Below are 26743 nucleotides of genomic sequence, written 5' to 3'. Positions count from 1 at the left end.
ATATAACAGTATATAATGCATATAACAGTAATTATGCATATTGGTGACAACCAAAATTATTTCTCATGTATACTTTTTATTGTGTCCCACATATTGTAATCCTCAGTTTACTTTTTATCAAGTACAGTTATTATTTTTTTAAATCCGTGTGATTCATCTTAAAATTAAATTATACTTCATTAACTTTAAATATGTTCATCTTTAAATCAAATTTATTATCAGAATAATAAAATATTAAAGGTTAAATAAGCTACAATTTTCTTAATATTTTAATTTGCGTCTACCCTGGAAATTGCCAAACTGGCTTTTAGAAAAATGAATTATCAGAGTATTATGCATTTTTTATTTAAATAATGTACTAGTTTTCACTAATTACTTAGAAAAATTCGAGTGTAAAAGGTTAAAATGCGAAAAGATTAACGTAATTCATGTTTCAGCATTCCATAAATTATTAATATGCATAAATTTCCCCTAACTCTATATAAAATGAAAACCAACCATTTATTACCAGATTAATCAAATATTAAAACTTAAACAAGTTACCATTTTACTTGAGATTTAAATTTGCATCTATCCGAGAAATTGCTAAAATGATATAAAGAGAAAAGAATTAACAAAGCATTATGCATTTTTAATTCAAATAATGCACTCATTTTCACAGCAGTTACTTAGAACAATTCGAGTAGAAAAGGTTAAAATAAGAAAAGATTCACGTTTATATTTCAGCATTCCATAAATAATTAATGCACAAAAATTTTCTCTAACTCTATATAAAATAAAAATCAAACATTTAAGCCCGCTTCGTTATTCTTGTTACGTAGAAATTATTGTTGCCAGCATTAAATTCAATGTTTTGAAATTTTAAACATTATCCGAGAGATTCATTTTCTTAAGGAATAAAATAAATTCCCATTTGGCCAAGAAAATAGATTTATATTCCAAAACATTTCCTTTAAAAGCGCATTTAAGCAAGCTAAGAGAGGAATTCCAATTTCATTTTCTAAGGGATGTATAAACATTTCTTCTGAATTTTCCTTTCCATTCATCGAAATGCTAGGAAAAGTCAGACATAAAACAACATACAAATCCTCTTTTTTTCTTTCAAGATATTAAATCCATAACTTAATATTTTATTGAAATACGGAATAATACGAGTACGAGAATGAAATTTTAAAATGAAAAACATTTCACATTGAAACACTAAATACCATTAAGTTGATGTTTTATAGTGTTTTGAAATAGTGGTCTGCATCTCTTCAAACCATTATCATAACTTTTAATATAATCTGCAGAATTCCCTGAGACATAGCGATGTCGCCCGCTGAGAAATGTTTGACAATTCGGGTGCCCGTTGCTATGACGACGGCGATGGGAATTTGGCGCAAAACTCTCCTTTTGGTAACCCCGAGATCAAATACTATTGGTTCAGGGAGATAGCAGACGAGAAAAGTGTTTTACTCTGGGATTGTATCTAGCTAATAGAAGAATTCTGTGGTGTTTAGATCTGTGGTGCAAAGAAATTGGCACAACAACGTGGACAAAATAAAGGTAAGCTGTTTTAAAAAAAATAGTTTTGAATGTTTAAACAAATGTATTAATTTATGCATTATTTTTTAAGACTATTTTGGGAGATATATGCAGGAAAATTATTCTTGAATCTATTTTATTCAATGTATTCGAATTTTTTTTTTTCTTTTTGTCTTCGCATTGATAAGAAATTTTTTTAATTTTATTTTTTCTATCGCAAATTACATTAACTGCCAATATTTGTTCAGACATAAGCTGTGTATTTTTTTTTCTTTTTTCATAACTGAATTGAGTATTATGCAAGAAATTTTAAAATTATAATTAGAATTCTGAATATTTTCTGAAATGATTTTAAAAAAAAACGCAAAACATTTTTCAGAAAATGGTATGAATATTTTTTTAATCATTACGATCAATATTTTTAAAAATGTAAAATATATTTATGATCTAGTACTCTATAATAATTTTCTATAATTTGATAGTATATTTTCTGATAACTGCTTACAATCAAATTATTTCTCTGTAATCTAAACTTATTATTAGCATTCAATGCTATTATTATTATTAGTATATTCTATAATAATTATAGCATCTCCATCTGTATCATAATAGCTATAAGTATTATTAGTATTTAGCTTAATATTAGTATACACTTTAAGTAATTTTAAATTAAGTATTGCTTATTTATTAAGATTTTAATTTTATTCTTGTATTCAGATTCGAGTTTTAAACGAAAATAAAACTTTAATAAAAATAATATTGTTTAAAATTAGAAGGTTGCGTAACATTTTACTTAAGCAAAATGTCTTTTTTATAATAAATTAAAAAAAGGTAAACAATACTTTTTGCAACCTTCTTTATTATTTAACTTTCTCAAAAAATCCTAAGTAAATAAAGCTATAAATATTTTTATATACTATATAAAACGACGATGTCTGGAAAAAAAATTCTAAGAGATGTCAAATATGTTTTTCTTCTTTTTCTACGAACAAATTAGTTGAAGCTCTTAATAATAATTTAACTCACAAAAGACGTATTAAAAACCCATTTAAGGAAAATAGTGCGTTATTCTATGCAATAAAATTTCCTTAAGCTAAATCTAAATCATCAATTATTTAGTATTTAATAATGCATGAAAAATCAAACTGTTAATCGAAAATAATAGTTAGAATAATGCTTAACCATATCAACTTTTTCAAAAAATCATAAGTAAGTAAAATTATAAATATTTTTACATATATATCATATAAAACAACAATATTTGAAAAAAAATTCCAAAAGATGTCATATATTTTTTCCTTCTTTTTGTACAAACAAATTACTAGAAGCACTTAATAATAATTAACACACAAAAGCCGTATTAAAAACCCATTTAAGGGAAATAGGGCATTCTTTCATGTAAAAAAAATTTCATCAAGCGAAATCTAAGTCATTAATTATTTAGTATTTTATAATGTTTAATGTTAATAGAAAATAATAGTTCGAATAATGCTTAACTATTTCAACTGATATTTGCAAAAAAAATACATTCTGCATAAAACGTATTTTTTTCTTTCACATAAAGTACACGAGAACGGAAAAGTACTAATTTAAAAACTGTAATGATTTTTTAACAAGGATTCATTTAAATTTTCTTAGAAAAGCAAGTACTTATTTATTTAAAAAATACATCTAATTCCTTTTAAGAACAACGAAAAAAAAGCTTTGTATACATCGATGTTCAATACTGTTTTAACTATTTAACAACAAATTAATATATGGTGACAGAATAAGCAAAATATGATAACAGCGTTTGGGAACTAATGCCACTATAGGTAATTTAATATTATTCATAAGAAATGTAATAGTAATGCAGTAAAAACAACAATTCATTAAAAGTACTATTTATTGCCCGTATTAATTAAAATTTTATTATATAGTTTAAGAAATCCATTGAAAATTTGCAATATAATTGAAATAAAATATTGTTTAAAATTTGTATAACAATAAAACGATAATATTTTTCGAAGTCGATACAATAATAAAAAAAACATTTATTTTTAACTTACTTAATGATTTAAATAAAATCCTTATGTGACATTTGCAAAATTATTAAATGAGAAGTTTATTCAAAATTTCCATGAAAATTAAAAACAAACAAGCATTTATTTAAAATTTGACGAATTATTAAAACGAAATTTGGAATTGAAAGTTTATAAATCTTTAAATAAAATATTTATTTGAAATTAGTTTGATAATTAAAACGAAGTATTAAATTTTCGAACCTTTCATCATACATCACAACTTTTGATACGATTACTGTATAGTAATTACAACTTTAATGACTATTGCAATCATAACTCTAATATTTTTCATATCAATTTAAGCAGTTAAAATGCATTTAAAAAACACAATCAAACACTAATAAATACAAAGCTTAATTAACTATTATTTTGATTCGTATTTAGCATAATGAGGAGTAAAATCAGATAAAAAAGTAAAATCAGCAATTAAGATCAACCTTTTGTTTGCTTACAGTGCTTACTTTGTTGACAACAGATAGTTTTTACGATAATTAAAATAAAGCATTTATTTTTCGAGAATTTTGTTATTCATTGCAATCATAACTAAATAGTATTTTCATAATTATTTAAGTAGTTTAAATGCATTTAAAAACATAAATACTAAAAAATATAAAGTTTTTAAGCTATTATTTTGGCTTTTATACTGTAACATGCTGTGTTCAGTAAGCTGAGTTAAACCAACAATTAAAAGAGACCCTTTGTTGGCCTAAAGGATGAGAGGCATCAACAAATAGTCTTAAATTTTGACTGATAACTAAAAATAAAGCATTTATTTTTTGAGACTTTTACAATTCATTACATGCAACTTTCATAACTATTAAAATCATAACTTTAATATTTTTCATAACTATTCAAGAAGTTGAAATCCTTTTAAAAACACAATCGAATACTACAAAATACAAAGTTTATCAATCTATTATTTTGATCCTTTTTCAATATTTTCATGATGTGTAACAATAAGTTAGCTTTCTAAGTGAAGCCAACAATTAAAAAGAACCCTTTGTTTGCCTATAAGATCAAAAGCGTGAACAAATAGTTTCAAAATTTGTATGATAACTAAAATAAAGCATTTATTTCCCTAGACTTTTATTATTCATTACATGCAACCTTCATAATGTTTGAAATCATAACTGTAATATTTTTCATAACTATTCAAGAAGTTAAAATCCTTTTAAAAACACAATCGAATACTACAAAATACAAAGTTTATCAATCTATTATTTTGATTCCTTTTCAATATCATCATGATGTGTAACAATAAGTTAGCTTTCTAAGTGAAACCAACAATTAAAAAGTACCCTTTGTTTGCCTATAAGATCAAAAGCGTGAACAAATAGTTTCAAAATTTGTATGATAACTAAAATAAAGCATTTATTTCCCTAGACTTTTATTATTCATTACATGTAACCTTCATAACGTTTGAAATCATAACTCTAATATTTTTCATAACTATTCAAGAAGTTAAAATGCTTTTAAAAACATAATCAAATTCTATAAAATACAAAGTTTATCAATCGATTATTTTGATTCTTACTCAATATCATCACACTGTGTAACAATAAGTTGTCTTTCTGAGTGAAGCTAACAATTAAAAAGAACCCTTTGTTTGCCTATAGGATCAGAAGCTTGAACAAATAGTTTTCGATTTCGCAATGATGGGCTTTTAAGAGAAAAGATATTTATCTAAGAGATATAACTCTTTTTTTTATGTTCACTGACATCACAGAAATTAACATTGCCGACCCCAGAGCGGCGAAAGATATAAACGCTGTTAATAATGTTTTCCTGCTATCGTACTTATTCTTCGGAAAAGAAAACTTTCCTCTCTCTGTGATAAAACATTTCTGAGATTTTGCACGAAATTAATTTTAGTTTTCTATTTATGTTTTAAAATATCTCGTTTTTGTTTCGGTGATACTTAAGAATATTTGGTGATATTATGTAAATGGATCCTGTAGAATATTTGATGATATTGAATTCTGTGGTACATTTGATGATATAGTGCATAAGGAGTTCTTTAGAATATTTGGCTATTTCGTGCATATAGAATCCTGCAGAATGTTTGGTGATATTGAATATACGGAATTCCTGCAGAATATATCGTACTTTTGTGAATACGGATTCCCGTTGAAAAGTTCATGTAGTGTGCATGGAATCAGAGAGTGTATTTGGTGATATTTTGAAAACTCCAGTGGAATATTTGGTGATGTTGTGCTTATGAAATCTAGAATATTTAAAGATGTGGTGTATACTGAGAAAGCATGGTGATACTGTGCAGATGAAACCCTGCAGAATATTTCGTGATATTATGCCTTCTGAATCCTCTGGAGTATTTGGTGATATTATTCGAGTGAAATTCTGTCCAATGTTTAATCACGTATAGATGGAGATCTGCAGAATATATGGTGATAGTGTGCAAATGAATCCCGATTATATTGTGTTTATAGAATCCAAATGAGTATTTGGTGAAAATAAATATAGAATCATTTAGAAGTTATGTTCGCACGGAGTGTTGCAAAATTTTTGCAGGTATTGTACATATGTTGAATATTTTGGCATTTATTTAGTATATTTTTCTTTTCAATTTTTGGAAGCACTTGATTGTAACATTTAGATCCAATTGTAGCATAACCGTTTCGAAATTAGATTGACTATATTATCAGAAAATCAAAATTGATTATAATTTTGAATAAATTTATTAGAATTTAAAAAGTGATCTGGGTGTTTCATAGCAAAAACTCTGAATAGCTCTAAATTACAGTTTAACCAAAACAAAACAAAAAACACAACTTTGAAATAAATAAAAAATAAATAAAAATTGGTGGTCGATGAACCAATTTGCTGCTGGTTACAATGTGGCTAACATTAATGTTTTAGCTTGTCCCTGTCATAATATTTAAACTAAGGTGATTGAGGTAAATTAACATAAACTTATTTTTTCCCTTTTCTAACTTCTTCAGGAGTTAAAAATGTTAATATGCGCATAACTCTTAAATATATATTTAAAGTGTTTGTAACTCATGATGTTTAATATTATTTTAAATGAAATTTATTAAATCAAGAAATGATACAACATTAAGTTTGCGAAGGAAATCTGGTAAGTATCAATAGAGCTTAAAAAATACAATTGGGTGAATACAATTATTTATGTATGATAAACTATTATGAAGGTGACAAATATCTTCATTTCATTGCCAAAGAGGGGTTACTACTTATAAAATATTAGTTCAACATACATATTTTTAAGACAAGAAAGAAAATCGAGATTTTTACAAATCACGTGACGTAGCTATTTCAAGGTTGAAAGGTAACTTTAGAGTTTCTAAGTTAAAATTCTAGCGTTTTTGGGTGATAAAAAGCAAATTTTAGAAAACTTTATAACTAATAAATGACTTTTCTATATGAAGCTTTGAAAGGATTATAATGGATTAATTAAAAATTTAAATTTTTTCTCAGAAGAAATGTTGCATTTGAATTTGAAAATATTATTTTTTATGCTTTGATTTGAAATAAATTTTGTATTGTAATCTTTGTAAATCTTTAAACTAGACAGAGAAGTACATTAGGTGCAAACAACAATAAGTTTCATTAATAATTATTGCACCAAAATGCACTCATTTTATTTACTAAGTTCAGAGTTATATCTCATGTTTTGATGGCAAAACTTGATAAACTAAAAATGTTTTAAAAGTATTGACAAATGTAATCAAACAACTCTCTTTACTTAAACTTTAACCATCATTTATGGCGAATATGTTGTGATAAAAGACTTGACAAATCAGTAATGTTCTGCAAGTAATGCTAAATATAATCAAACAACTCTCTTTACTTAAACTTTAACCATCATTTATGTGAATATGTTCGGGTAAAAGACTTTATAAATCAGTTCTTGTTCTGCAAGTATTGATGAAATTAAATGAATTCTCATTAGTTGCATTTTTGCCATCTTCTTATGAGATATATAGCTTTATTTTTCATACTCAAAATCGGGCAAAATGAATATATTTTATTTTTAAACGCCTGCTTATTTAACTACGTAATGAAATAAAAAATATCAGTAGCATATAAAACCTGCATCAGTGGCATGGTCCATCACCTCCTACATCAAAAAGCCTCGACGCGGTCTTTTATAAATAGTCCGCGCAGACTATTTAAAAAGTGAACCAGTTGTGCGCATGAACCCAAAACATTTTATAAAAGTAATTGATAGAAATTTAGTATATATATTTGAGAATTGAATCTGTAGTGGTTGACAAGTGTATAAGGCAAACCAATAATATTCATAAATAAAACAAATTTTTAGTCATATATTTGTTACCACTTTCTTATTTTAACAAGATTTTGTATTAAATGACTCGTTCGGAAAGTGGATATCCTTCATAATGGTCTGATCGGACTACCTATAAAAACCGTGTGGAGGCTTTCAGTTATAGAAGGCGTTGCATGGGCAAGAGTTCTACTCTAAATCGTTCTTCTTTAAATATAAAAACGACCTGCAAAAGATTTTAACACTCTTGAACGTCCATCTCAAGAAATAACTTAAACTATTTACATATCAAATAATATCACTTATAAATAACTTTTATTAAATATCAAATTTCTTTATAATTAACTACATAATGAAATAAAAATTAACAATAGCGTCTAAAAATGCATGGACATAAATTTTTTAACAGGAATGTGATTAAAAATCGCTATGCTCTAAAGATAAAATTGGTCTGCAAAATCTTTTATCGTTCCATGACAATAAATTAACCATACGTTTTTCCAAAGAATAATAAGGCCGTACGTTTCAATTGATAAATTTAATTATTTAAATCTCAAATAATACCTCTTATAAATACATTTAATTAGTTAAATATCTAATAATATGTTTCATAATATCAAAAAATATCAAATAATATCTTTTATAACTTTAATTAGTTAAAAATCTAATAATATCACTAATAAATAATATTAATTAACGAAATATTAAATAATATCACTATTAAATAACTTTAACTAGCTAAATATCAAATTTTTACATCATTAACTATATAATGAAATAAAATTTTGCAATAGCACATAAAACTTGCATAGGTGGTGTGGACAAATAAATGGCCCGGAGAAAACATGATTGTAAATCGTTCTGCTTTAAATATGAAATTGGTTTGCAAGAGCTTTTATTGTTCTGGGACGTACATCTCCGTTTTTCTGCTTTGAAGCCTTATTCGAAGCATTTAGAAAACCATTATTAGAATTCCAGCACTTATTAGAATTCAAAAAGGAATAATGAATTCCTTTGCACTTAAGAAAGATGCAATAAAACCTTCATTTATGTATGGAAATTTAAAACGAGTATGAAATGCAATAGAATGTCCGAAACTTCGAACTGCACTAAGGTTGCAATAAAGTTTGGACTTTAGTTCAACTTAATTTGAATTAGATTGCAAACTTAAATAAACTTAACTGACTAGAGTGCACTCAAGTGATTTTTCTTTACAGTGGCTGCGGAAAATAAAAAAAAAATAAGTAAATTGAGTTTTTCTATTTCAAAGAAAAACCACACTTAGAAATTTCACAGAATAAAAGGTTAAATAACAATTTATTGAATGATTATTTTGTCATATTTAATCAAAACAGTTTAACATACCTGCCAACTACTTTATTTTCACATTTAAAGTGGTAGCAATGTTCTGGTTATTCCAATTAACTTTTTGAATTATAATGATAATTATAAATGAGTTTGACCACCACTAAATATAAATAATTACAATAAATATATGAAAGCAGAATAATCCTTACGCAAGCGAATTTCAACGGGATCAAAATATAAATATATTTTTGAGTCAGATTGTTTTTCGCTTATTGTNAGTTTGACCACCACTACATATAAATAATTACAATAAATATATGAAAGCTGAATAATCCTTGCGCAAGCGAATTTCAACGGGATCAAAATATAAATATATTTTTGAGTCAGATTGTTTTTCGTTTATTATTTTACAACCACCCTGAAAATCCATTCTCGGAAAGAGTGAAAGTTGGCAGGTATGGTCTAATGAGCATAAATAATATGGTAATCAAATTGTTAAATTTGAGAAAAACTGTTTATTAACTGCTTTCACCTAATACAGTTAAACAACCAGAATTTTATCGCACCAACTAGGACCACCTAATGAAGCTACTTAGTTCTTTGCAACTGCGTACATATCATAACCGAAAGAGCTTATCCATCACCTCCTACATCAGAAAGCCTCCACATGGTCTTTTATAAGTAGTCCGTGCAGATTGCTTAAAAAGTGAGCCAGTTGTGCGCATGAACCCAAAACATTTTATAAAAGCAATTGAGAGAAATTTATCTTATATATTTGAGAATTGAATCTGTAGTGGTTGACAAGTGAATAAGGCAAACCAATAATATTCATAAATAAGACAAATTTTTAGTCACATATTTGCTACCACTTTCTTATTTCAACTAAATTTTGTATTAGATGAGTCGTTCGGAAAGTGGATGTCCTTCACAGTGGTCTGATCGGACTACCTATAAAAAACCGTGTGGAGGCTTATCTGTCAATCTCATGACCGGCAGAGTTCGAGTCCTAGTGTTGACACCACAATATTTCCTCCATTACCTTCAACACATAAAGAATTTCCAGTGTCCAGCACTCTCCAATGCCCATTATCTTACATAAAGCCGAGCTCCTGTGCCCAGTTAAATAACCAATTTTTTTGTTACGTTTTGAAAAATGCTAGTTGTAAATGGTTAAAAAACCATATAGTTTTGCATTCGTGGTTCTATAACCATAATTTTTGTAAATGGTTTCAAAACCATAAAGTAAAAAAAATGTTCTTTACCGTAAACTTTACGGTTAATCGGGTGAACAGACAGCTGCCAGTTATTTTACCATAATTTTAGAATGAAAATTTTAACAGTGCACTTGTAGAGTTATAACTTATAATTAGGTGACCTTGTGTGTAAGTTCTTGATAAGATATAAATAAAATAAAACTTAAGAATTGGTGAAATTACTTTTGGAAGCTAATTACCATTTTAGAGCTGGTAAAAAGCAATAATTAAGACACTGTATTCACGTTAGTTGAATTAATTCAGACATTACTTTTAAATTTTCTCATGCTTTTTTAAACTGATAAATGACATGAAATAAAAAGGACATGAACCAAATTTTATATTATTTAGTTTTTGATGTTACAGTTAGAAAGAAAATTACATCACTTAAAAAAAAAAAGTTGAGCTTCAATGATAATTATTACATAAATCTACAGACACCTTATCTGAAGCATTAAAAGCTGAGATAAAGTTGCAATTAAGTTTGCACCATGAAATGGAAAACAGTAAACATTTCAAACAGAGTTCCAGATAATAATTAGATGAGCTTGTGAGTGAGTTCCTAATAGGAAAGGTATAAAGCAAAATTCATGATTTGTTGAAATTACTCTTTGAAGCTTATTACCGTTGCAGAGAACGTAATGAGTAATAATTCAGCTACTGTTATGTGGGTAAACTTGATTTATTCATGTATTCATTAAAATAAATGAATACATGAATTTAAAAATAATTTTAAATTTCCTCACATTTAAATAAATTTCAAATTTTCTCACACTATTTCATAAAATGGCGAGACCAAATTTCGTAATATTTAGTTTTTAACCGTTTGAGTGCGGGGAAGCACTATCGCGCTTCGCTTGTTATGTGCCAAAAATGTGGAGAAGCGCGACCGCATTTTTGCTAATTAGCGACGCTAATTTGCGTTATTATTCTGTTGTATTTGGCTGTCACTAATTTGCTAATTAGCGACAGCGCTTCTCCTGTTTTGTACCGAAAATGCGGAGACGCAGCTGTTGGTTAATTTTCGTAATTAACATAACAAATAGTGATAATAAACATAATAATTAGTGTTGATTACAACTATTTCTATTGTTATCCCAAAAAATTACTACGCATTTCATTTCGCACTATTAGCATATATATAAGAAAACTCTTCAGCACTCAAACGGTTAATTTAAAGTTAGAATGAAAATGACTTCAGTTTCAAAGAAACTAAAAATTAACTAATAATTGTTACCGAAATATACAGCAACTTTATCTAACGAATTCAGAAAACGCTAATAATAATGCAAAAATGAAAAATTCACTTTTTTGTAAGCTGGAAAGCTGATTTTGAAATATTAACTAATAAAAAAAACTCTTTTATGTACGAAAATTTAAAATGAGTTTTATATTTTAAACAAATATAACAGAGTACTCAAAATTTTTGGCTGAGCTAAAGTAGCAATAAGTTTGCAAACGTAAAATCAAAACCACTAAAATGCGAATAACTATCTAGAGGAAAACATTCAAACACAGTTCTAGATAATAATTAGGTGAACTTGTGTGTGAGTTCTTAATAGGAGAGGAATAAAATAAAACTTACTGATTGTTGAAATTACTTTAGAAAGCTAAATATTGTTTCAGAGATGATAAAGAACAATATTTAAGAAACTGTATTCACGTTAGCTGAATTGATTCAAACATTTATTTAAATTTTCTTATGTTATTCTAAAAAATGAACTGAGCCAAATGTTACATTATTTAGTTTTTGATTTTGCAATTGGAAAGAGAAAGACATCAGTTTTAAAGAAAGTAAAAATTAACTAATAATTGTTACAGAAATATACAGCGACTTAATTAGAAGAATTCGAAAAGCGTTAATATATTTGTAGAACGTAAAATCTATTCCATTCTACGTTAAAAAGCTAATTTTGATATATTAGCTAATGAAAAAAACTCCCTTCTACAGGAAAATTTAAAATGATTATAATATATTAAAATAACACACATAATAGAATATTTCAAATGCTTAGCTGAGCTAAAGTTGCAACTAAGTTTGCATCAAAAATTAAAAGAAAAACACTAAAATGTATTTTACTATGTCGAGAGAAACATTCAGAGTTCCAGGTAATAATTAGGTTAATTGTGTGGGAGTTCTTAATAGGATAGGAATAAAACAAAATTCACGAATTGTTGAAATTACTTTTGGCAGCTTATTACCGTTGCAGAGAAGGCAATGAGTAATAATTCAGCGACTATTATGTAGGCAAACTGAATTTTTTCATGTATTCATTCAAATAATCCCTTTAAATTTCCTCATACTTTTTTATAATATTACAGAAATCCAATTGTGTATCATTTAGTTTTTAATTTTAAAGTTAGAAAAAAAAATGACATCAGTTTCGAAGAAAGTAAAAATTAATTTATAATTCTTGAAGAAATATACTGCCACTTAATTTGAAGAATTCGAAGAACGCTAATAAATTTGTTGAACGCTAAATCCATTTTTATCGTACGTTAAAAAGCTAATTTTAAAATAATAACTAATGAAAAAACTCTCTTCTCTACGAAAATTTAAAATGAGTCTAATACATTAAACAAATATAACAGAATACTCGAAATTTTTAGCTGAACTAAAGTTGCAATTAAGTTTGCACCGTAAAATAAAAAAAAAACACTAAAATGTATTTTACTATGTCAGGGAAAACATTCAAACAGACTTCTATGTAATAATTAGGTGAACTTGTGTATGAGTTCTTAATAGGATAGGTATAAATTCACAAATTGTTGAAATTACTTTTGGAAGCTTATTACCGTTGCAGAGAAGGCAATGAGTAATAATTCAGCAACTATTATGTAGGTAAACTGAATTTATTCGTGTATTCATTCAAATAATCCATTTAAATTTCCTCACATTTTTTTATGAAATGACAGAAGCAAATTTTGTATCATTTAGTTTTTAATTTTAAAATTAGAAAAAAATGCATCAGTTTCAAAGAAAGTAAAAAAAACGCTAATAAATTTGTCGAACGCAAAATTCATTTCTATCGTACGTTAAAAAGCTAATATTAAAATAATAACTAATGAAAAAACTCTCTTCTTCTCTACGAAAATTTAAAATGAGTATAATACATTAAACAAATATAACAGAATACTCGAAATTTTTAGCTGAGCTAAAGTTGCAATTAAGTTTGTACCATAAAATAAAAAAAAACACTAAAATGTATTTTACTACGTCGAGGAAAACATTCAAACAGAGTTCTAGGTAATAATTAGGTGAACTTGTGAGTGAGTTCTTAATAGGATAGGAATAAAACAGAATTCACGAATTGTTGAAATTACTTTTGGAAGCTTATTACCGTTGCAGAGAGGGGTAACGAGGAATAATTAAGCTTCTCTATTCACGTTAGCTGAATCCACGACAGATATTTGATTCTGGGATTTTTCATGTCTTTCAAGTGCTTCGTTGATGTGCTGAAAAGTATGTTAAGTTAAATGCAATAAAATGTTCTAGAAAATTAACTTAGTATTGCATCAAGCTTGTTAGAGGGTTCCCGAAATTAAAATCTTCGCAAATGGATCAAGTTAAGAGATACTGCTCTTTGAAAATACAAATTAGGCAACGTAAGTAATGTAGTTTAGTTCGAAGTTTTTGATCTACATTGGAGTAAAGATGATTAAACTTTGGAAATTACTTGAAACATTTTGAATTAAGTCTGTGGGATTTTAAATATCAGTAAACCTGGAAAATATTCTAATTATTTTGTTTTATTATAAAAAATTAGGATTTAAAGTCAACTAAAGTAAATGTACACTAAGAAAAAAATATGTTAAAAAAATTCTAGAATATGGTAAGATTTATCGTGCGTCTGGTTATATGGGAACAGCAGAAAGCTCGGTAGTTTTTACTCAAGCGCTTTGGTAATGATTTTGGTAAAATTAACAATTAAATATAGTTTTAAAATGTACGATAAAATTTGGTAAGTATGGCAAAATTTGGTAATTTTATCAGGATACCTTAGATCGTGGCATGAAATCCATTTATTCGGTAAAACTAAATTTTCAGTTTTGTATTTTTTTCTAAATCTGTAATAATAAGAGCTATGATTTTAAAAACTAGAGTTTCCGATAAGCCATAACCATATGAACGGAAAAATCACCAAATGAATGGTTTGAATATTGTATAATGTTGATTTTTATAACCAGAATTATGGTGTTATTACCAAAAATATTATTACCATACAGTACGGCGATTTCGCCAGAATTTTTTTCTCCGCGTAAAAATAATAAGACAAAAAAAAATTAGGGATTCTCGTCTAAAATTCAAATGTTTAGGATGTTTTAGAATCAAGTTTTAATAAGTTTAATTTTTTTTGCGCAAACTTTATCCTTACTCGAGAACTAACGATGATTAAATTTTCTTTTCTTATGCATAAATAAGCACGCAATTTGGTCATCTTTACTTCTGAACATGATCATGAATAAGTTATAAACACAAGAAAGCCCAAACGAAGGATATTAAAAAACTGATAATCGAAATATTCAAAACGTTTATTTGAATGTAACATCTAAATTATAATACAAATACCTCATCAAAAGGACACTCTATTTTGAATAAAAAATCTTTTAAAGGACTGAAAATCGAAACGATTTATGTCAGATTGATAATTTGTGTTCTGTAGTATTAAAGCTAATGAATGACTGGAAGGACTCTAAGGTCAGAATTAATCAAATCTCATCCAATTTTTAACTCATTAAGTATTTCGTAAATTTTCAATATATGAACTTATTGTGACACTTAGCACTTTGCTTGTAACACAAAGAAAACAACAAAACGAAAACGTTAAAGAAAAGGCTTCAAAAAGATTTTAAGATTTTAAATAATATATATATATATATATATAAAGTTTTAGCCTTAANATATATATATATATATATATATATATATATTTAAACTTAACAAAATTATGTATGTTTCATTTTTTTGTAAATAATTCCCTTCTTGTAATTGATTTCACCGTTTTTCTCATATAAAACAGATTACTTTTGATATAAAATGTATTTAAAAACGCAGTATTTTAAAACTTCATGTCCATTATATTTGAAATATTTTTTTAAAAAAAAGATCTTTGGACTTTTAATGCAAGAACAAAGTTTCATTTTCGAAAGACGAATCGATTCAGTAGACAGAAACATTTAAAAGAATCCATTTATGAATATAATTATTTCTGACAGAACAAAAGATGTGGTACAATGTGAAATTCTTAACATTTCTTCGACCGAAAAAAGTATTCGTTAAAAAAAGTTTAACAACTTGATTTTTTTTACAGATTTTCAGTGAAGTAATGTAAAATTCAGGTCAGACCATCATTATGCACTTTCTTTCTTTCATGAATTCACTTAATTTTCACGTTCTTTGTGTTCGAAAGAAAAGTTCCTTGCAGCGCCATTTTTTTTCCTTTTGAGAGTTTCGTGAACGAGCATCGAACGTTTAAGAATTCATCGTGGGTTTTAATTATGAGATTACTATTTACTTTTGTGTAAATAAATCTTAAGAACAAAAGGTAAACACATAAGACGTAACACACTTTGTGAAAAAAGAAAAAAAGTGGAGGAAAAAATTACTGCTGCTGGAGATAATGACTTTTTCTTCATTTGAAAACAGGGCGCTGTTCACGATGAAGAATAATCATACTCGTGCGTTTAATTTGCGAGAAAACTTGGAACATTTTACTCCAATATTTGTTTAAAATAAGTTTTATTAAATTAAGGTAAACTAATTAGAATACCGAAAATTGTAATAATTCAGGACTTAATCAAGTAATAGATCAGGGTTAATAATTTTCTGAAATTTTTCTAGAATTATAAAGTTTTGATAATATAAATATGCATTGCATATTACGGCAATATATTCAGATTATTTTCCTCTCAGTTTTCCTTTTTATTTTTTAAAAGCTAACGAACAAATGGGGGGAAATTGCTGATACTTCTTTTTAAAACATCTCTAAACTTGTTTCTAACAGCAATTAAAAGAGCAAGAGCATAGAATTAAGAGAACATAGTTTTATTTCATTTTTTTTATTATCAATGTTTAAAACTCAACTTAAATTTAAGCAAAATATAGTTTTTATGCATAATTTTTATGGACGTTATATTTGAAATGTTTTCTTCAGTTATGTTAGATAAAGCATAAATAAAGAGAAACATTTTCAATAATAATTTTTCAATAAATTTCTTTCAACAATAATCTCTGTGTGACTGTTTTTAAGGTGGCAGACAAATTTGGATTTAGGAAGAAATTACTGCAAATTTTCTCCGTAAATTCTGTTACCTAGCTAACTGTTAAAAAATATAGTTACTTCCTTCTTCACTGTTTGAAATTTCTCCGAAAGAATAGTTGAATAACAATTTATTTAATTGATACCTAACCATATTCAAACAAAACTTTCAAATAACCATAAGATGGTATTCAAACTGTTAACTATGATAAAAGCCGTTTATTAACTGCTTTTACCTAATACTGTTAAACAAACAGAATTTTATGGCACCAATTCAGCCCACTTAATGAAGCAAATTAGTTCTTTTGCAGCTGGGTACACATTATAGCCAAGAAGGCTAGCCTCTCAGTCTCATGACCGACAGAACTTGGGTTCGAGTCTCAGCGTTGACACCATAATATTCGCACCATTCTCTTCAAACCAGGATGAGTTTCCAGTGTTCTGAACGCTTCAATTTCTATTACCTAACGAAAAGCCTACCTCCAACATCCAGTTAAATTTCATTTTTACGATTTTAATGCCATGTTGTTTGTAAATTGTTACAAAAACAGTACAGTTTTGAATTAATGGTTTTATAACCATACTAGTTGTAAACGGTTTCAAAACCGTAAAGGTAAAAAATTTTCTTTACCGTAAACTTTACGGTTAAATGAATGGGCAGACTGCTACCAGTTATTTCACCATAATTTTTAAATTAAAATTCTAACAGTGTGCTTCAACTACTCCTTCTTTTCTTGTACTTTTACAACTTTTCACTTTTTAAGAGTTACTTCTAGTTACTTCTACAGTTACTTCTTTTTTTAGGTATTTCTTAGCGTCTTTTTCTAAGAGGAACTAGGTATTTAGGCCTGAAAAGCCTTTGCCTATTCATCTTGAAATGTTGCTTCAAGGTAGAATGCGAAATAGTATCAAATATAGTTTTGTTCATGTAAAAACGAAAATAATAACTTGTAAATAGCAAATTTAAAATATGCCGAATTTGCTCGTGACATAATTAAAAGCCCATTTGGTTGTCTGTCAGGAATTTAATTGTGGTTGTGATTCTTATTATCGAGTAATTTTTCTAAATGCAGGTTAAGTTCATCTTTATCAAAAAGGCAAAAATGACACATTTTCTACATCAGAGTAATAAAAAATCAGCAACTTTAAGGGGTACAGTGATTTTGTCATCGCTGCTAAGTTTTATGCATTTCGCACAATATTTTTTCTTACTGTGGCGGAATTAGTATACGTCAGTGTAAAACTACTGTGCTCCCATACTTTCGAACATACTATTCTTTTTACAATGCCTTACATACTCTTACAAAAAGTTAAAAAAAATTATAAATTTAGAGTATGGTGCAAAATTGGTTAAGGTAACTTAAATTAGTGCATTGTTAACCTTAGATAACTTAACTTAAATGTGCGTTACTCGGCATCTGATTATACGGTTCATAAACTACGAATTAAACTATGAATCCTTAATTTGTATCAAACAAATTAGCATAGCTTAGTCTAAATTGACGCAAGTCTCGTCTTTATGAGCATTCGGTAATTATTATTTGCATATTTTTCGGTAATTATCACTGCAAAAATTATGGTATGCCATATTTTTTTTGCTCCGTAACATATTATGGTAAAAATGGATTTTACGGTAAAAAGTACCGACACCCTGAGTGCCAGTACTTTTTACCGTAATCTCATCCGGAATTCTGTACAGTGTATTTATCTTTGGTACTTTTTGTTTAAACTCCTTTCAAAGAAAAACATCGCAGAAATCGAAAACCTCTTAACTTCGTAAAAGTTAATCCATTAAAATTTGGAGTGTAAAATCAGCCTGAGTTATTTCAACTCGTTTTCTTTTGAGAGCCAACTAATTTTCTCTGAACCAGGCGACTTAGTCTCATCGGTGGAACTTTCGAATCTTAAGAGGGCCGATCTCTAAGTAAACAGTCTACCCGCTCCCCTTCAAGAAAAAGTTCTACCTCCTAAGAACTCCTGTTTCGTGCCTCCAATTTGTCTCGCAAATCGAGTTAATTATCTTCTATTGATTCACATGAGAGCATGTATAACTTAGAATTTTGCTGGCCTTTTCTGAGAAAGGGCTTTTAATATGCTTCAAATAGGATTAACAATTACCTTCGAAAATATAATACCGAGCCTAGTGGGGACGAAAATGCTCTTAATGCATTAACTATAAAAACTTTATGCAATAAGGGGTAATTTAGTCGAATGGAGACAGTTTTGTTGTTTTACTTTTCGCTACCCTTTTCTTAATAAGTAGCTTAAAGGAGAATTTTAATGCTTAATGAATTATTTAAGTTGTTTTTTTAACTTAAAAAGCTTCGCTTTTTAAAACTATGTTGTCAGTTTTATTAATTTACATCAAGTTATCCACTTATAAAATAAATAGGTTGTGACATTTCTGTGAAGATTTGTTAAGCCAATCTTTCATACACAGTAAAAAAAAATTCAAATACTACAGAAAAAGAAATATATTTTTAACAGAAAAAAATTTGATTAAAAAAAACTTTTTTCTGCTTTTAACAATTTTTCAATAAATGCAAAAAGTTCCCACTTTTTTTATGGACCTTCTCTGTATTTTGCCGGTTTAAAGCTGTTTTGTAGACGAAAAGGCTTTTCTCTGTTTTCCACTTTAGTCATAAACGGATTAAAACAGTCGGTTTAAAATCTAGTTTTTACCATTCAGTTTTGCTTACCGTTCGATAACCCTACCTTTTTTCAAATTATTTTACGATTATTTTCCATACTTGCTTTTCCTTTGAATAAATTATTTTATGGCTTTGAACATCGTATAAATAAAATTGAGAATCGATTTTATTGTCAAAATGATACTCTATTGGATGATTTTGTTCCTTTATAATTATTTGGTAAGTTAAATTGCCCGACAGTTTTATAATGGGTACTATAGTTTTAAATGTTTCTACACTCAAATATGTTTTCAATAAAACTTTTAAAATAAAGACAGTTCAATATTTTCTTCATTAAGAAAACCTGAGCTCCGGTAGCACATAAAAGAGAAAGAACTCTCTTTCCAATGAGGGGAACTAGATTTCAAATCACAGCGTTAACTGGTCGAACGAATTCTGATTGCAATTTTCGCTAACTATAATGTTGAAATATTTATTTCATCGAGTTTTTCTTGTTGTTAAAATAAGAGTTCATTTGTTCAGATAATGGAATTTGTTTGTTATAATAACAGTACTTACCTGCTTAAAAAACAGTTGCCAGTTTTTAAATAACAGTATTTTTCCGTGAAATAAACGTTTTTATACTGATACACCAACTAACAGTTTTTTTTCTCCAAAAATTAACTGATTTTTAAGGGTAGCTCACAATTCATATTTATTTTAAGGGCAATTATTTAAAAATACGGGTGACATTGATTCCTAATTATCCTTCTATAAAAATGCAAAATTTCTATACACTAAAAAATTCCGGATCAAATTTTTAAGTACCCTGGGAGCATCATCCGTAAAACTAATTTTACCGTTAAACTTTATACCGCATATTTTACAGTAGTAATTATTTAACTACAGTGATTCAATGATTTTACAATAAATATTACTGTAAAAATTTTTTTGTTTCGCAAGATTTTTTTGTTTCGCAAGATTTTTTTGTTTCGCAAGATTTTTCTGTAGGAAATACCGGCATCCTGGGTGCTGGTATATTTTATCGTAATATGTTCCTGAATATTTTACAGTGTAGGGGAAACTAACATTTGAATTTTCTCCTTTAACAATTTAAAACTCATGTATCAAACTTTCAAAACTAAAGAGGATTATATAAATCATAGAGATAATCAAGATCCACAAATTTTAGATTTGAGATAAAAAACAATTATTAACATTATAAGAATTCCATAGCTCCTATTTTTATAACCGCTTCAGTTATAAAAACTTAGTTCACTATATTATTGAAAATATAATAAGTACCATTAATAAACTTTCCCTAGCAACAAACTTTTTTAAAAATACTTTTACTTTAGCTCAGGACACTTAAAATAACAACACAATTTTGAATAATGAATGCGATTACTTTATTGTAAGTAATTCCAATAAAATTATAGCATTTTATTCTTCTGAATTTTATACTGAATATATTTAAAATAACCTGAATCTGTAAAATGCAATAATTAGATGAAAAATATAGTAATTGGATACAAATTATTTGCTGAATTTCGCTTCATGTACAAGAGATTTGTTATCACTAAATTTCAAAATTAGTTAAAAACTTTGTCATAAGATGACGCTACTGTAAGAGGGAAAACTATCAAACAGTGTTTTCCACAGATCACTGTATTTGAAATATTTGCACTAGCATTTGCTAATTTTGCCCTTAAACTTCAGTATACCTAAATCAACAAATAGAGATAAATTTAGAAATCTAATTAACAGTTTAAAAATACTTAATAGTTTTTTTCAGTTGTATCAGCATCGATTAAATATCACAAATAGGCTAAAAATCATTAAATCCCTTTTTAAAGCAGTTTCGATAATTAACGCATACTTATAACGTATTTCTTTGTTATCAGCATCAAAAACGTTCCCAATCTCCAAAGCAATTACCTCATAAATATTCAGTAAGTCATTTATTTCAAAGTCTTTCTTATCATAATAATCTTTATCTTCCAGCGATGTTATAAAGACCCCAAAAAAGAGAGAAGAGATTCAGCACCAAGAAAAGATAAAAAGAAAAAAGTCCAAATGCTTTTGTTTCTCACACCTTAAATGCGTTTTCCCTAACTTAGAGCATTCTACGAACTTCAGTCTAAAAACAAGAAACATAAAATTCTTCCACATTTCTGCTCTAATATCTGAAAAGAAGTTCTGATGGCTAGAAATTTCCCTAGAGAGATTCTTACTTATCTCGTGTTTATGCTACTTAGCTCTAAAAATGAACTAGGCTGACGGTTTAAGATTTTTTATGTTGAAAATTTTGTTTGTTATTCAGTTATGTTGCAAAAATTTTTGTTTGCTATTCAGATATATTGCATTTTTTGAGATTGCGTCGACTAATGCGGAAGAAATTGTCTGTGTTATCAGATTGTTTGATATTTCAAACATTTCGGACTTGGTTACAAAGTAATATAACTTGTAACTTTTTAAGTATTTCCCAGGGGAGAATCTTATTTACCTCGTGTAATGGTACTTAGATCTAAAAAGGTTGAGGGTTAAAATTCTTTTGTCCAAAATTTTGCTTGTTATTCAGTTATGTTGCAAAATTTTTTGTTTGCTATTCAGATNCTTAGCTCTAAAAATGAACTAGTCTGACGGTTTAAGATTTTTTATGTTGAAAATTTTGTTTGTTATTCAGTTATGTTGCAAAAATATTTGTTTGCTATTCAGATATATTGCATTTTTTGAGATTGTGTCGACTAATGCGGAAGAAATTGTCTGTGTTATCAGATTGTTTGATGTTTCAAACATTTCGGACTTGGTTACAAAGTAATATAACTTTTAACTTTTTAAGTATTTCCCAGGGGAGAATCTTATTTACCTCGTGTAATGGTACTTAGATCTAAAAAGGTTGAGGGTTAAAATTCTTTTGTCCAAAATTTTGCTTGTTATTCAGTTATGTTGCAAAAAGTTTTTGTTTGCTATTCAGATATACTGCATTTTTTTGAGATTGTGTCGACTAATGCCGAAGAAATTGTCTGTGTTATCAGATTGTTTGATATTTCAAACATTTCGGACTAGGTTACAATGTTATATAACTTTTAACTTTTAAAGTATTTCCCAGGGAGAATCTTATTTACCTCGTGTTAATGGTACTTAGATCTAAAAAGGTTGAGGGTTAAAATTCTTTTGTCCGAAATTTTGCTTGTTATTCAGTTATGTTGCAAAAATTTTTGTTTGCTATTCAGATATACTGCATTTTTTGAGATTGTGTCGACTAATGCGGAAGAAATTGTCTGTGTTATCAGATTATTTGATATTTCAAACATTTTGGACTTGGTTACATTGTAATATAACTTTTCACTTTTTAAGTATTTCCCAGGGGAGAATCTTATTTACCTCGTGTTAATGGTACTTAGATCTAAAAAGGTTGAGGGTTAAAATTCTTTTGTCCAAAATTTTGCTTGTTATTCAGTTAAATTACAAAGTTTTTTTTGTTATCTATTTATATTTGAAAGAATTTTGTTTGATATTCCGTTATATATATTATTATTATTTTTTTTTTTTGAGATTATGTAGGAAAATGGTGAAGAAATTGCTTGTGATATCAAATGATTGATACTTCAAACTTTTCGAACTTGGTTTAAAAATGATTTAACTTTCAAACTTTTTAAGTATTTCTCAGAGGAGAATCTTATTTAACTTGCTCATGCTAATACTATTTAACTCTAAAAAGGAACAAGGCTTGATGTTTCATGACCTAAGCCTTCCTGACAGATCAAAAATAGTATAAGTTGGAAACATACTTTATGCTACAGTTTACGTTTTATCTAATTTTGTTTTGAGTATATAATTAAAACTGCGGTTATCTTTGCGGATATATACACTGGTGGCCAAAAGTGTGGAAATTTTTTGAAAGTTTCATGTTTTTCAACTTTGTGTTCTTGTTGAATATATTAATTTTCACTTAAATACAAACGTTTACGTATCAAATTAAAGGTAATTTAATGTAAAATTTAATAACAAAAACGGAATTAAAATATCTGTACTACAAAAAAAGTTATGCTCATTTTAGTAGAACAAACAAACACAAATCGTTTTGAATAAGAACGTATTTTGTAATAAAAGCGTATAAACCAATTACAAACACTGTTCTTAGGACCAATCAAATGTCTGTAACTATAGTTTAGGTTATTTGGATGGTAAAAGAGTTATTGTTGTGGAAATATTTTGCGGATTGATGCATACTAGTACAATTAAATAGAGTATTGCTGTTTTTGAATATTTGAAGTCCTTTTTTTATTTAAACTAATTTTAAACAATGTCATCAACAAGAAGAACTAATTAGACATCTACGAAAAGAAGCCGAATTGTCATATTGAGAGAAAATGGCCTCTCTTATGCTGAAATTGCAAGACAAGTTGGTAGTTCAGTGACTTGTTCTGGTGTACGAAAGTTCTGTTTGCGTTATGAAAAAACGAAATCAGTGGAAAATAAAGCCAAATCAGGCCGAAAAAAATACAAAAAACACGAAGAAAATTAAGAAAAACAATAAGTTTTATTTATTGCGCATAAGCTGCAAGTAAATAGAACTCATAAAATAAGTTCAAAATGTATAGATAACAAGGGAAAAATTACAGAACAATGAAAGAAGGGGGGAGGGGGGAAATAATAAAAATAATAAGAAACCGGAAAAAAAATAATCCGAAAAAAAAGAACAAAAATTTTAAAAAAAATCCGGAAAATAAAAGATATAATCCTTTCATCAGGTCACACGATTATATCCTCAAAAAAGAGTGCTTTCTAATACTGTATCAATATAGCCAAAGCAAAATATATCAATACAATAGTGTGAGGAGCACACAAAAATTTTACAAAAAAAATTACAACAAATAAAATAGAACGCAATAAGTAAAAATATCACGTAAAGACAGAAAATAAAATATAAAGAAAAAACAGAATAAAACATAAAACGAAATCAAAAAAGCGAGTAGCTAATTCAAATGAACTTACATGAACGGAAAATTTTTCAAAAATGATTTAAAATATTTTTGTAACAAGCTTGCCAGATTGCAAAAAATGATAACAAAAGTGTAAATTGAGCTAAAAGCGTAACTAGAGGATTTTTGTATTGAAGTGCGTTCTTACCGCATTTCTGAAGTGCGTTTGATTTGTTAGTTGCCAAGGATGGGCTCTAAATGGATGTGCGCAAGGTAATATTAAAGAAGTTGACAATTAATAATTATAAAAAATAAATGTTTATTTAAGAAAAAAATATATAAAATAGAAAAGAGAAAGAAACACGAATTGCCTGTTTTGCACATAATTTTAGCCACGGATTTGCCCGAAATGGATTTGTGCATGGAAAAATTATATAAATTAGCGGAGAAATTTTTTAGTAACTAATTTTATCTATAGATTTAATTGAAATCTATTTAATCCATTAGGATAGTTCAGATAAATAGAAATACCTGTTTAATTGCGCTTGAGTTGCCAGTCTTTTATGTGGAACACCCTTAGTGTACGATATTGCCGGACATGGGTTACTAAGCATATCTTAATCCTTATTTGATATGCCCATTTCTCCTCTAAGCTTCTAAGTCCTGTACTAACTCATCCTGTATAAATCTAGTTTGCGATGTCAGGTATAAATTAATAATTTTTCATTTAAATGAGTGGAGTAATAGTTTTTGTAATATATTATGAATGATATTAATAAATAAGAGTTGAGTTAAAACCTAAGATTAAAAATTTTATGAGTCTTAAAATAATATATATTAAAATAATATAAGATGCACAAATTTAAAAAAATTCTTTGATGTTATTGATGCTAATTTTTTTAGATTCAAATAACTTGTTCTAGTTATGTATAAAAAGTCTACCACATAAAGCTGCTATTTTAATTAAAATTTTAGATATAATTTATACAAATTATTTGCATTTTTTCGCTGACTTTACTGTCATAAATTTGTCCAAGAACTGTTTGATAAGCGATTACAACAGCTAGTTAAATTTGAAACGATAATGTTATTGCCTATATATTATTAATCTACAAACGAATTTTTGTGCCAATTTATACGTTTATTTTAAATATTAAGACTCTGCCTACCAGCCACCGTAATTGCTTCTTATTCATCATTGCTTATATTTTTAAACTTAAATGTTTCCAATAAAATAACAAGCATTTTGGTTTCATAATATACAAATATTGTAACACTTTATGTAAAAACATTTTGTTAATGTGTTAATCATAACGAAATAGACGACTTTGAAACTGTACAACTTTGAGATCTGTACTTGAGAAAGAAAATTAACCTAACGATTACAGATTGTGAAACTCAATAGAGGAAATAAATGCGAAGTAATTTTACTTATTGAAAAGACTTAACAATTCAAATTGGAAATAGTTTTTAACGCTATTTATTAAGTTTTTTTTATTATTTTTACAAATTTCACTATAAATGTTGAGATTTATATCTGACAACATATAATCTCTCTCTTACTACTTTTGATTGAAATCTAATCTTACGCGAACTTACAAAATAAATAAATAAAGTGAAAGAAATTTTCTATAACAATGGATAAATAGTCATTATTTAAAGCAAAAAAGAGCTGAAAAAATCTTGAAAAAGCACCTAAATCTGCAATAACTTTCGAACAAATAGGAATTTTAAAAAAAACAAATCTAATTAAAAGTATAAAACAAATTGATCCTAATTAGCACGTCAAATTTCAACTCTGTTGTATTTCAGCGGACAGTAGATGGTTTTCTTTTTACTGCATGTTGAACATTTAATAATTCTCGAATATGATTGTTTTTAATTTCGTCGTACTCTCTGTACTTTTTCAAAACAATTTCGTAATTTCTAGTTTCTAAGTCATATAGATTTTGAGCAGGAAAGCAAAATGTAGCATAAAGAAAAAAAATAATAAAAATTCGCAAACAGCACCAAAAAATTGCAATAACTTGCAAACAGATTAGAATTTTTTAAAAAAATAATGTGTTATTTTAAAAAACAAAAGAGGCCTTTTCAATAAGCCAAATATCAACTTTGTAGCTGTTTTTCTGTGGATCAGCCGGCTTGGTATTTTTTCTAACAAGTGTAGCAATAAATAATTCTTGGACAAATTATCGAGTGGTAAATTTTTTTCCAAAATAAAACAACTTTTTAATTTTTAGCTTCTAAGTCATAAAAGATGTTGAGCAGGAAAGCAAAATGTAACGTTAATAAGAAAAAAGGTGAAAAATTCACAAAAGTACTAAAAATTGCAAAAACTTGCGAACAAATTAGAATTTGAAAAAAAAATAAGGAAGAAAGAATGAAAATTGGGCATTTTGTAAAACAAAAGAGGCCCTTTCATCAAGCCAAATTTCAACTTTGTAGCTTTGTTTCTGCGGTTTGTGGAGTGACCCGTATGGTATTTTTTCTAACAAGCTTTAAGTTTA

The 26743-nt window shown here is 27.4% G+C and overlaps 1 protein-coding gene across 1 annotated transcript in view; it reads left to right on the top strand.

Annotated features, from left to right (window-relative positions):
* The first annotated feature begins 1419 nt into the window (after positions 1-1419).
* Positions 1420-26743, top strand: part of LOC107454041 (voltage-gated potassium channel subunit beta-2) — a 282884-nt gene continuing 257560 nt past the window's right edge. The window contains exon 1 of the mRNA XM_043046338.2: positions 1420-1548. The gene's annotated coding sequence lies outside the window, so the exon portion shown is untranslated. The remainder of the gene's footprint in view (positions 1549-26743) is intronic.

This window comes from Parasteatoda tepidariorum, chromosome 9 (genome assembly GCF_043381705.1).
Source record: "Parasteatoda tepidariorum isolate YZ-2023 chromosome 9, CAS_Ptep_4.0, whole genome shotgun sequence".
NCBI classification, from domain to species: Eukaryota; Metazoa; Arthropoda; class Arachnida; order Araneae; family Theridiidae; genus Parasteatoda; species Parasteatoda tepidariorum.
This window is presented reverse-complemented; position numbering and strand designations above follow the sequence as displayed.